Raw genomic sequence first — 12,458 nt, 5'->3', positions numbered from 1 at the left:
TACAATGCGATGCGATTTTAAATTGTATAAGCACTATGAACGTGAACTCGAAGCGTGGTGAGCGGTGGCGGTACGCGTCCTCCGACCTTTTCATACCCCCACTATCCACGTCAGCGTGGAGTCGATTTTATAGAGTGTGGCGAGCGCAGCGGAATACATGTAAAGTAATACGCGTCCACTCGCCACGCTTCGGGCTCGGTGGCTCGCCACACTATATAAAGTAAACTCCACGCCGACGTGGATAGTGGGGGTATGAAAAGGTCAGAGGACGCGTACCGCTGCGCTCGCCACGCTTCGGGTTGGCGTTCATTTAACATTGTAAGCACCCATTAGTGGTGCTTATACAATTTAAAATCGTATAGGTGGCTTATACAATTTAAAATCGCATCGGTGTGCACCCGGTGTATGGCATGAGATGCGATGCGATTAAAAGTCATGCGACTTAATATCGGGGGCACCGTGATAATACACAAGTACCGACTTATTATGGCCACATCCCATTTAGTGATCGAAGTGTGTCCAACATAGTAATGACTTGAGTGGCATTGGTAACAATAATATTCAGTGAGCAGGTGTTGCTGGTACATTGCAGTCTACTGCAGTTATCAGACTAGCAGTATAAAAGCTAACCACCTCTTAGGTGCCCATTTCTCATTGAATATTTGTGGGAAATTCCCCCCAAAACACCAATTTTGAAGGGATTTCCTAAGTGTATGACGTAGAAACTGTTTTCAATAGCAAAAGCAGCGACCATAAGTCTCTATGGGGCACAATGCTGTCATATTTACCAAGCATGTGCGGAACTCCTGAAGAAGTGAAATAGTCACAAATTGCAGGGATGAGTGATGAGAAAGTATAATTACGAGGCCTCCTAATTTATCCGTATGTTGACATTTTTATACCCAGACTGACACCCCCTCCCCATCAGCCTTACCCTAACTATTGCCTAAACCTAACTCCAGTACTTATCATCAGGATCCTAACTGCCCAGATATCAGGCATACTTCTGGGAAAATAAAAACCACTGACGCTGCATACGTCGGCCCTCTCACATGTCACTCATTTCCTCCCACAGCACAAACTGTCCCCTCACTTGTCCACCACATTGCACTCACTATTTACTGAACCCATCGAGCGCATATAGTACACACCATCTGATTGACTTCCCTCCTCTCCAGCTCTAACACCCCTCCTTTATGCTCTGCTCAACTCCATTTTATGGGCCTGATTCAGACTTGATTGCACAGCTGTTATGCACGATGCTATGTTGTGAGGAATTAATGCAACTTTTTATGTTTGCATGGTGATTGACATGTGGACATTGACCATTTTTTCAGAGTGCGAAGAATAAAAAAAAGTGGGAGTGTCAGGAAAAACGCAGGCATGCCAAAGGGAGGGTGCAGCAGCCCAGATTTCAACATAGCCCCCGAGTAAGTCCTGGGCTACTGCAGTGATTGGGGCCCAATGTAAAAATCATTTGTACGTGAGCTATTCCGGGAGGGTAGGCGACCCTGGATTGGTATGTGTTATTAAAAAAAAAAAAAAAAAGTTAAGTATCTTCTCCCCATGCATAGTATCCACCACTGTAACTGGCTCTAAAATGTAGATAATATTTATTGACCTGCATATTGGGAGTCTGTTTTACACATAGCAGAGGGGACACAGTCATTAGGTTGACATAAACATTAGGTTCACATGGGCAAGGTCAACATGGGGTTTTTCAGTTTTTTGAGCTGACAGACGGTATTTCATGCCCTTCCATCTACTAGGTCGTGGTGGGAGAATAAAAAAGTGTACTAAGTGTAGTGCGGCACCATGACCGCAGCATGGCGAGCGGACGCGGTGCTACGTTTTAGTGTAGACATTCAGTTTAAAAAGTGAAAAACCCCATGTCAACCGTATGACCTGTCAACCTACACCCATGTCAACCAACTTATTGTAGACCTAATCATCCATACCCTAGCAGAGTACAGCTGCTTAATAAACCCTTTCCCTAAATAAGTTATAGTCTGACTTTAGAAGTTACGCTGGTTTAGACTAATACGCACCCACACCTTTGCCATTGGCCCCACATTACTTCCATTTCTTTTTTCTGGTTTGTTTAATCGTTAATTGTGCTGATTGAGTTGTCTCCCAAAAAGTGTGTGGATCATTAGGTCAACATTGTTTTAGAGGGTCAAATCATTGTCACATGCATTATGTTGACATTGGGTAGGTTAACAGTCAAAAGGTAGACATGGGTTTTTCACATTTTGTGTCAAACGTCAACATAACCATCGAAAGAATGCACCAGTGCCTCCCTAAGCTCGGGCACACGATTATATTCTCCCTCCATGCCCTAGTGCATGGAAGGGCATGAAATTCTGCCTGTCGGCACGTCGGTTGGAAAAAGAAAAGAAAAAGGTCAACCTGCCCAATGTTGACAGAACGCCACATGACCATATACCTACTTAAAATGGAGACAACCGTTCTTAAATAAGTCCCCTCAGACACTGTAGTATATTTAGCCAACTCGTCACAGCAATTTGGCACTAAGGCAGGTGACTGCTATGTAAGCTCAGCACCTCCTGAATCAGTGTGAAGAATAAAGATTCTCAGCTCAGAATGAAGACACTGGTAGCAGAACAGTTTCTCTATTCACAAAGCAGCTCTTACTAGTATAATGGCAGTTTCTTAATTTCCCATTTTTGCATTATATTAAAGTTAACTGGTATTTCAACACGTTTAAAAAGCAGAGTCCTACACGTTTCAGAGCCGTTTTTTAGGCAGTGTGAATGGCTCTATTTCTATGGCTTGAAACGTGTCCCTTGGGGGTTAAACAGGTTGAATGTGTGAATGGTATTAAATGCTTTTTAAAACGGTTTTCACCTGCAATGTGAAAGGTTTTAAAGTCCCATTTAAGAATACAGGGTCAATACCAGTTTCTGCAATGTGAAAGCAGTATAGGGTACTCCTTAAAGTTATCAGACAGGATATTATACCATTCATTTAAATATATAAGTAAACAGTATCATTCACTATTATAGCGGCAGAGGCTAGCGTTTGCACAGGTTTGTATACCCAGGCCCATCAGCAGGTGCACTGGTAACCTCGATATTTTTGTTCTGTAGAACAGGGAAATATTACATAAGTTTCATAATTGTAAGGAAATTTAAAACAAGTGCAATAAAAACAAATGCATAAGTAATCACATATGGGGCCTTTCAGTTTTGTTAGCAAAGCAAAATGCACACAAATTGATGAATCCATATTGTACTGCAGGTGGGATAGTATCTACACTTCTAGGTGCCAGGTTCACAATCTCTCCATATATGGAACTAGACATGCCCTCAATTGGGCACTGTGCAAAATTCTACCACCAACTATAATGTCCCTGAAACTAGTTTACAAAAGTCGGCAAGTATGGTTGAGGCATCCCAGCATGCCCTGGAACAGATTTAGCATTGCCAAGTAGCAAAACTGTAGCAGAGCATGCTGGTACGTGTAGTTCAACAGCTGGAGGGCCAAAGGTTCCATGTCCCTGCTCTATACACACACACACACTGGCCAGCTAGCAATACTTTTGTTAGTTTTCTAGTGTAGTTAGGCACCGAGCCTGAAACATGGCGAGTGCATATCACCATGTGAGGGGATGCGGTGCACTATTTAGAGTCAGGTGACTGTTGACATAAAAACCTGAAAAAGCATGCCAACATGCTTGTGTTGACCTTAAATTTGGGCAACCCAGTACCACAGGACAAACAGAACAATATTTAGTGATGTTAACAGCTGTGCATTCAGTTGTGGACTATATAGTTCTATTGAGCTGGAGGAGGGGGAGGTTAATGCACAGAAGCACATCTTTTAAAATCTAATGTAGTGTGTGGTGTGCTAAACACTGAAATCTTAATTCCTGTATAAAAAAATGAAACTGGGGGGGGGGGTGCAATGTGCATACCCGACATGGAAAAATAGCAGCAGCTCCCTATTCAATGCAGTCATTAACAGCATTAATGCGGGATCACGGCAGAACAGGCCCGACTTCAGAAGCTGTCGGGCCGGTTGTGCCGATAACAGCCATGGATTGTCATGATCCAGGCTGCAGATCGACAATCCACGGCCATTTTTGTGACCATGCCCCTATTTGCGCCTATCGGGACATTGAATCCCGTCTGTCGTTATGCAGTCGATGTGACCGCAAACGGGTCAGGATTATGGCTGTCGGCGGGGATCGACAACCGTGACCCCAGATTGCATACCCCCTTATTGAATGCATGCAAAAGTAGCCAGTATTTGTTCTTTAGAGAAATCATAAATTTTTGCGTCACTTGCATATCATAGTTTAGCCACAAGGGTAATTACTTTACTGAATCTAAAGCCGTGCACACACGGCAGCGATATGGTCTGGAATCGCTAGCAATATGGTCGCTGGTGACCACATTGCCAGTTATGGGAGTGTGCCCCTGCGATAAATCGCCGGGTGTGCGCTCCCATTTATAATCGCTGGTTGCAGGAGCTTGCTGCACCTCAGCACCAATACATTTGACCTTACGTCAATCAACTACCAGAAAAATGTAATGCAGTTTTTGATAATTACTAAGGTTTTAATTAGCATTAACCCTTAAATGTAGTACATTTATAAAATCAATGTCAAATTAGATATGGAGGAAAACAACTCCTTATATAAGGCATGTTTAGGGGCTCATTTAACCCTCAACGGGACAGGAGCACTGTTAAGAACCTGGCCTAGCAAAGTGGAAGCTAGTAAACCTGTGCCACGATTACATAATGCAGGGGTCCTCAAACTCTGTCCTTCGACCCCACACAGTTCATGTTTCCCAGATCACTCGGCAGGTTACTTTTTGTAAAAGCCACAGGTGGAGTCAATGTAACTTATGATTCTGTGAGGAAACCTGCACAAAATGCACTGAGGACAGTTTGAGAACCTTTGACCATGTGAATACTCCTGTACCGCCTCAGATAAAATAGATCAGTAACTGATCTAACAAACCTTTTGGGGGATACGGTCGAATTGTCGACCACACTTGGTCGACAGGTGTGTAGGTCGAGATATGACAATGTCGACAGGGGTTTAGGTTGACATAGGACAAGGCCAACATGTTTTTTTACTGTTCTTTTGAGCTGACAGGCGGTATTTTATGCCCTACCATCCACTAGGGCGTGGTGGGAAAATAAAATAGTGTGCCAAGCGCAGCGAGGCACCGTGCCCGAAGCATAGCGAGGGGCTGCGGTTGCCTTCAACTATGTCCATGTCGACATTCAGGTAATAAAAAAAAAAACAGTGTAAAAAAACATGTCGACCTAACCCGATGTTGGCCTTGTCCTAAGTCGACCTAACCTGTCAACCTTTACCTGGTCAATAAAACGATCCAATCCCCTTTTGGAGATTACCAGCCACAATATGACCCTGCTTTTAGGAATCCTGTGTTTGCTTGGCTAATGCATGAGGCCTCCATAAACCAGGAGGACCCAGTTTAACATTACAGTCCAGGAGATAGATAAAACTTGACAGGGGTACCATTAAGTCAGATACTCAAAAATGGAGTGTAATGGCAGAATTTAGGACATGAGGCCTGAACCCTTTGAGAGCCAACAGCTATGAGATTTGCAAAATATCCACTAGAAATGCCAACATAACTCAGATTTGTTACATAAATTCAAATAAAATAGTATAACAATTTCCTATATGAATGAAACAATACAGGTCATTATGAGGAATAAAAAAAAAAAAAAAAAAAAAAAAGTTTGCTTGGCAATTTTCAGCTATTTTGACAACTCTTGGCACTCAGTGTTAAAAACCTGCAGTGTCAGGGTGTAATTAGAGTGGAAAGTCTTTATATAAGCCAATGTCTTCCTCCAATAAATCTTTGCCAAACAGTAGTCAAAAGCAAAGACAACTGGGAAGGTCTTAAAGAAAAAATAAAGTATGCATGTTTTTGCCACATGCCATTCCCCATTTTAGTTTTAAGCAGCACTCACATAAAGGGTTCCAAATTAACAAAGCTTAAGGAGGGGAAGCTTTCGAAACATAGCACAATAGCAATCAGTGACATATGGAGAAAGATAGGACATGTATGATACATACTAGCCTCTACCTATACTTAACCACAACAGCTAGTACGGAACATAACTACCACATGAAGCATTTAGTACTCAGTGTCACCCAGTGGCGTAACTAGATACTTGTGGGCCCCATAAAAAAAGTTTGTAAGGGCCCCTATTTATCACCTAAAGCTGAAAAATGTATACAACACATGATACTTTGACAGGCAAAGTGGGCCCCTCTCAGCTCTGGGCCCCATAGCAGCTGCACCTATGGCAGTTACGCCTTTGGTGTCACCATTTGATTGGCTGGCAATTTACATTTGTCCCTCCCCTTTTGTTACAGCTGTTACCAGTGACAGGATAATAGCTGTAAACTGCAGGTGCACACAGGGAGAGAATACATAGTGTTTGCACATTAGCAGCACTAGATAACAACAAGTGAAGACATTTTTCCAAATTCAGAAGTGCAATCACCCCACTGCTCAAGTATAGACTTTTAACCAATTTTGTATTTACAGGTTATGTTCCTACATTGGTACCATGTACAAGTTTAACAGGTGGGGGGGGGGGTTAAAGTTAAAGGTTAAAGTTAAGTTAAAAAAAAAAAAAAAAAAAGGGGTGGGGAGGGAGGGAATACATTTTAAGACAGATTCTTCCAGGAGACTGATCATGCTTGTTTATGGGCAGTTTGGAAATGCAACCGACATTATGCGAATATATATATATATATATATATATATATATATATATATATATATATATATATATATATATATATAACCATCTCCAATAGGACCCTCACCCTATGTAAGCTGGTGTGCTTAGCTCAGAAGCAGCAGTACACCTTTCCCCTGTGCAAAGGAAGCACCCCATCAGGTTTTCTGGATGTAATTGTGAGTGTGGAAGTTAAAAATAGCCTGCTTTTGGCTGGGGAGTGCCGACGTTGGGCATCGAAAGCAAAGCTACACAGTCAGGATGCCGTTTCCATGGAAACCATCCATAAAAGCATCAGGCATTACTGAAATTCAGGGTGCTTACAACATGGCTCTCCTGACCCTTCAGTGCCAAAACAGTACACCTAAAACAGGTACAGATGTAGTAAGGACATTGGAATAGGCTCTACAATTGCAGAACTGGCATGACTATCAAGGCATCAATACATTTCATAGCCAATTAAAGTGAACAGCAAACATCAAATAAAACAATTTATAATATTTAGGAATAGATAACTTTCTAATCACATAGTAAAGATACATACCCCTGTATAGGTTGGGGGGGGGACCCCATGAGATACAAGGCAAAAACACAAATGGCCAAAGAAAAATATTTATTATAGGATTACCTGTACAACATATACCATTAATAAACAATACTGTTAATAACATGTTTCAGTAATTTAAACTAACAAGAAGCACAAACAATATGAAATAACAGTGCAGCGTTCACAGGTTGTAGAGTCCAGGAGCCAGACACATAGACCATGAATTACCCAGCCAGGACTGGAGGCACACCAGACTGCCGTCCTGCACAACTTCGTCAAACTGTGCAAGAAAGGGTGTGTCCGCCCAGCCACATTATATTGTGTCCTTGATTGCAGGACAAGGTTCAGGAGGTGCTAGAAGAATTAACTCCTCACGCACTGGTGTGCAGTAGGGAAATCTTATTTGGCTCTCCTTTACTGTAAAGTGATGAATACAACACATCTCGGTCAGGCAAATTAAAAGTTCCAAATCAAAAGTAAATGGAATTTAAAAAATAAAAAAAAAACATATTGCAATGTATATTACAGTGCAGGTGTAGCCAAATCCAGTCTCCGTGAGCTACAAACAGTTAACATTTTCCAGGTCTTCTCACAGAATCAAAAGTGAAGTAATTAGTGCCATCTGTGGATTTTTTTAAAACGTGTCAGTGAGTAATGAATGCACCTGTGCACAGTTAGGTGGTCTGGATAATGTGACCTGTTGGTATGTTTAAAGGCCCATACACACTAGAAGATAATCTGGCCAATCTGGCTGGTTGAAATGGGAATCTGGAAATTTTGGGGAGCAAATCACAATTGGCCATTTGCTCCTAAACATAGCAAACAAATTGGTCAATTTAAGGTCCACACACACTAGAAGATATGAAAGACGAAAGATATTGGTGTCCAATTTCCTTTGAGCTGATCATGAAAGATATTGTGCGTCCACACTGAACACTGGATGCAAATGGCATGAGCAATATTGGCAGATTGACCTGCGTGTCCGGAAGATGTCAGTATCGTTAACAATGAGCTGAGGGGCGCATTGTTGAAGATATGAGGCATACACACTAGAAGATATTGCCATCAATATCTTTCCGAAACCTGTTTCTGAATGAGGTTTCTGATCTTCTAGTGTGTATGGGTCTTTATGACTGCTTTTGTCCGTTTTCCAGCGTTTGGGAGCAAACGGTTGATTGTAATTTGTTCCCAGAAATTTCCAGATTTTAATTCCAACCAGCCAGATAGGAAAGATAATCTTATAGTGTGTATGGGCCTTAAAGGACTGGAGTTGGCTACCTCTGTCCCAGTGGTTCCCAAGCTTGGTCCTTCTGGCACCTTAACAGGTCAGGTTTTAAGGATAACCATTGTTAAGCACAAGTGACTAATACCCCTTTAACATCGCAAATGTCGGGTTGCACACAGAATTTGGACACGGGAGCGACCTGGCATTTGCAATGTTTAGCCCCCACAGCGACAAGTAATAAGCCTGATCAGTGACGTCAGAAAGGGGCAGGGTGTCATTGGGGGAGGAGCCAGCTCTTGGAGCTGATGCTGCCTCCTTCCTATAGTGTGAACGGGACCGGGTTACCCATTTACAATACCCAGCAACCCGGGTCCAACCCGGAATTAACCCTTCTTTTAACCTGGATCGGAATGCTGGGTTGCTGGACCCGTGGTTTTTCAAATGGCCCTGTCTCACACCACAGAGTCCCGGGTCGGGCCCGGGTTACTTGTGCAGTGTGAAAGGCGTATTAAAGGGTATCATCGATGGTCGATGTCCATCCCTATTGTGTACTCAGAACTGGTGCTGCTAAGTGTTACCTAAGCTCTGTTTTTGAGTTATTGTAATATTAAGTATTGTGTACCCTGTGTTGTTCTAATGTGTGCACATGTACAAGGCAATAAACCACTCATGGCGTTATATAAATAAAATGTAATAATTAATAACAATAACATTGTGAAATCTTTAGCAGTGGAGTGGTTACGCTATGTGTTTTTTTTTTTTTTATAGCCTGTTAAGCACCTTTTGAGAATGCATCATTGTTGCAAGCTAGCCTGCAAATCATAATTTCTTTTGAAAATATCTCCGGATGACAAACAATACAGCTCTTAGTATATAATGGAGCAGATGACAGGGAAGAAGGGGGCTACCAACAGGCCTGATTTACAGGAAGCGGTACATCTGTCAGAACAGACTTAGGTCTACAGTCATTAGGTCGAAACTGGAAGGTCGACTGTCCCCAAGGTCGACAGGGTTAAAGGTTGACATGGCTCGAGGTCGACATGGGCCAAGGTCGACATGGTTTTAGGTCGACAGTCATTAGGTTGACATGAGTTTTTCACTGTTTTTTTACCCGAATGTCGACACAGTCGACATGGACACAGTTGGAGTCGGACCGCAGCCCCTCGCATCGCTCGCTTCGCTCGCAATGCTTCGGGCTCGCTGCGCTCGGCACACTATTTTATTCTCCCACCACGCCCTAGTGGATGGTAGGGCATGAAATACCACCTGTCGGCACATGTCGGCTCAAAAAACAGTGAAAAACTCGTCGACCTAAAACCATGTCGACCTTGGCCCATGTCGACCTTAAGTCATGTCGACCTTGAGACATGTCGACCTTTAACCCTGTCGACCTTGGGGACAGTCGACCTTCCGGGGTCGACCTAATGACTGTCGACCTAAGTCTGGTCTGACAGATGACCGTTTCCCGATTTACAGGGGGACAGAAAAAAAGGTACAATTTCTGCATGCACAAATATGCTGATGTCATAAGAGGCATTGGTGTTTCTATAATGGATGCGATGGGTCCGATATAAATGGCCCCTGGGTTCAGGGGGACACACTGCAACCATGCACAATCCCAAACACATTGGTCAGATTGGGGAATACTTGTGGGACTGAATCAGCACCACAGTGCAGACAGATAGCAAAGGAGTTTTCAAAGCATCTCTGCTTCAAGTGCCATGTGCTAATGATTTCCAGTGGCGGGCTGCAGGACTGCAGCCCACCAATGCAATCCCCACCTCAGCTCATGTCAGTGAGCCAGATGCAGCCTGGGAGACTGCACTGGGAGACTTTCTATTCCAACCTGTCAGTCACCCACATGACATTGGGACCCATACCAAGCAGCGATAATCAGACAGCTGGCACTCCCTGCCTGATTGCCAGCCCTAGCCAGCTTCTATGGGCTGCATCTTATTCAATAGCATGGAACAGATCTGACCTGCTGACTTCCTATTGTCCTAACATGCCAGAGACTGTTCACCCTGGAGACCTGCTACAACTGTGCTAGCGCTGGTCCCGGTGCTGGGAACCATGTGGTGGGGGCAAGGTGGCAGGAAAAAGCCACCTTGGCCAGCAGCAGCCCAACCCCTCTACCCAGATAGGAGCAACCGCTGGTGAAAAAAAGAGGTGCTGCGTGGGCACTAATTGCTTGCACTGATTTCACAATGCCCCCTTAGTGCACAAGCACTGTGAATATCTCAGCTGCTCTGAATACCAACATTCCAGTTACAATCGGCCACAGTTATTAGGGTTAAAAAGCATTCCTGAGGTTTTCATGGTATTTCTCTAAACACAGTTCATATGTTTACATTATGTGGCACAATAGGAGTACAAAAGGCGGCACATGGAAATATAAGCAGAACCTGCAGATGTGAACTGCAAAAGGTAGATGACATGGGCAATGGAAGTCATTGTCATATTTGTCTAATTGCCTGGAACCTGGAACCCTAATAATAACAATCTCTACATTGCTGTGCTGATGCCAATTGTGTCAGAATCCCCCCTCCCCAATTGTCATAAGTAGGAATGACCAATGACGTATCTGGGATACATTTTCTGTATCTTTTGTAGATTTTCTAACAGTTTTCATATGAATAACCCAACAATTATACCCTTTTCAGACAGAAAAGTCTGAAAATCCCGGCACATACACAGCATTTCAAATGCCGTGTCATTTTGCCGGGTGCAGTCTGACCCCCCTTCACACAGAAGAACAAATTACCGGGTTGAAAATTTATACCCGGCAATTTGCTGAATAACACGGGTATTTCTTCTGTGTGAAAGGGTCAACACGGGTCATAAATCCCGTGTCCTCGACCCTGGTCAATTCCAGGGTCGGAGACACGGGATTTATGACACGGGTGTGCCCTTTCACACAGAAAAAGGACCCGTGTATTTAATGAAATTCCCGGCTGGAACTGCTTCACCCGGGTATTTCATTTTCTGTACGAAAGGGCTTTTTCCCTGCTTTTCAAGTGCCGGGTTATTCGGCCACCACTGCCAGACCCAACCTCACACAGGAGAGTGTTTCGCAGGGTGGGAGACCCGGAGTTTAAGAACCGGATCACACAGAAAAAGTACCTGTGTTTTTTAATGAAATTCCTGGGTGGAACTGCTTCACCTGGGAATTTCTGTGCGAAAGGGGTATTAATTGCACTTAGTAAGTACAGTATAGTATAGTAACTGTAAACATAGTAATGTATAATGTGAACATCTGAAATGCATGTTATGAAAAAAAAAAGTGTTTGTGGAAAGTTTTGTGATTCCTCAAATGAATGGTACATGCTCCTCAGAAGAGAATTTCCCGTTCTGACTGTCACGGGAGGATTTCCATCTCAGCAGAAAGAAACTGCAGTTCCTCTTTCCAATAAAGTGCTTTATTACTGTGCCATTTAGTGAGCTCAGTCCCAAGCGTCTTACTGTCGCCCCCACATCTCCCTCCCACATATACATGTGGGCTGAATCTAACCCATGGAAATCCCATGGTTTCTTACGTACAGCAAAACAAATAGTACTTCACCTGACTGAAGCAAGTGAAAATAATTGCATGTAAAAATGTAATGTTGATACTGTGCCATTGTCATCTCGTTGAGTTATATTATAATAGTAATTGTGAAGTCATCAGTTATATGATTGTGATTGTGACATCAATGCTAGTAAATTGCATTCTCCCTGCTGTGTGGTACAATAGCTGCACTATAATGTACCCATGCCCGGGAAGTCTTTGCAGCCTGGTAGCCAGATATCAGTGATTATTTTTTCCCTGGCAAAAGCTTATTTAAAGCTGGTACTAAGCATATCAAGTAATATGTGTCCGTTCAATTAGTTATTCCGTTCCATACACATTAATGCTTACTGAATTTTATCTTAACATAAAATACTGGG

This window comes from Crinia signifera, chromosome 6 (assembly GCF_055691185.1).
Source record: "Crinia signifera chromosome 6, ASM5569118v1, whole genome shotgun sequence".
NCBI classification, from domain to species: domain Eukaryota; kingdom Metazoa; phylum Chordata; class Amphibia; order Anura; family Myobatrachidae; genus Crinia; species Crinia signifera.
The sequence above is the reverse complement of the archived record's forward strand: the minus strand, read 5'-3'. Positions refer to the sequence as shown.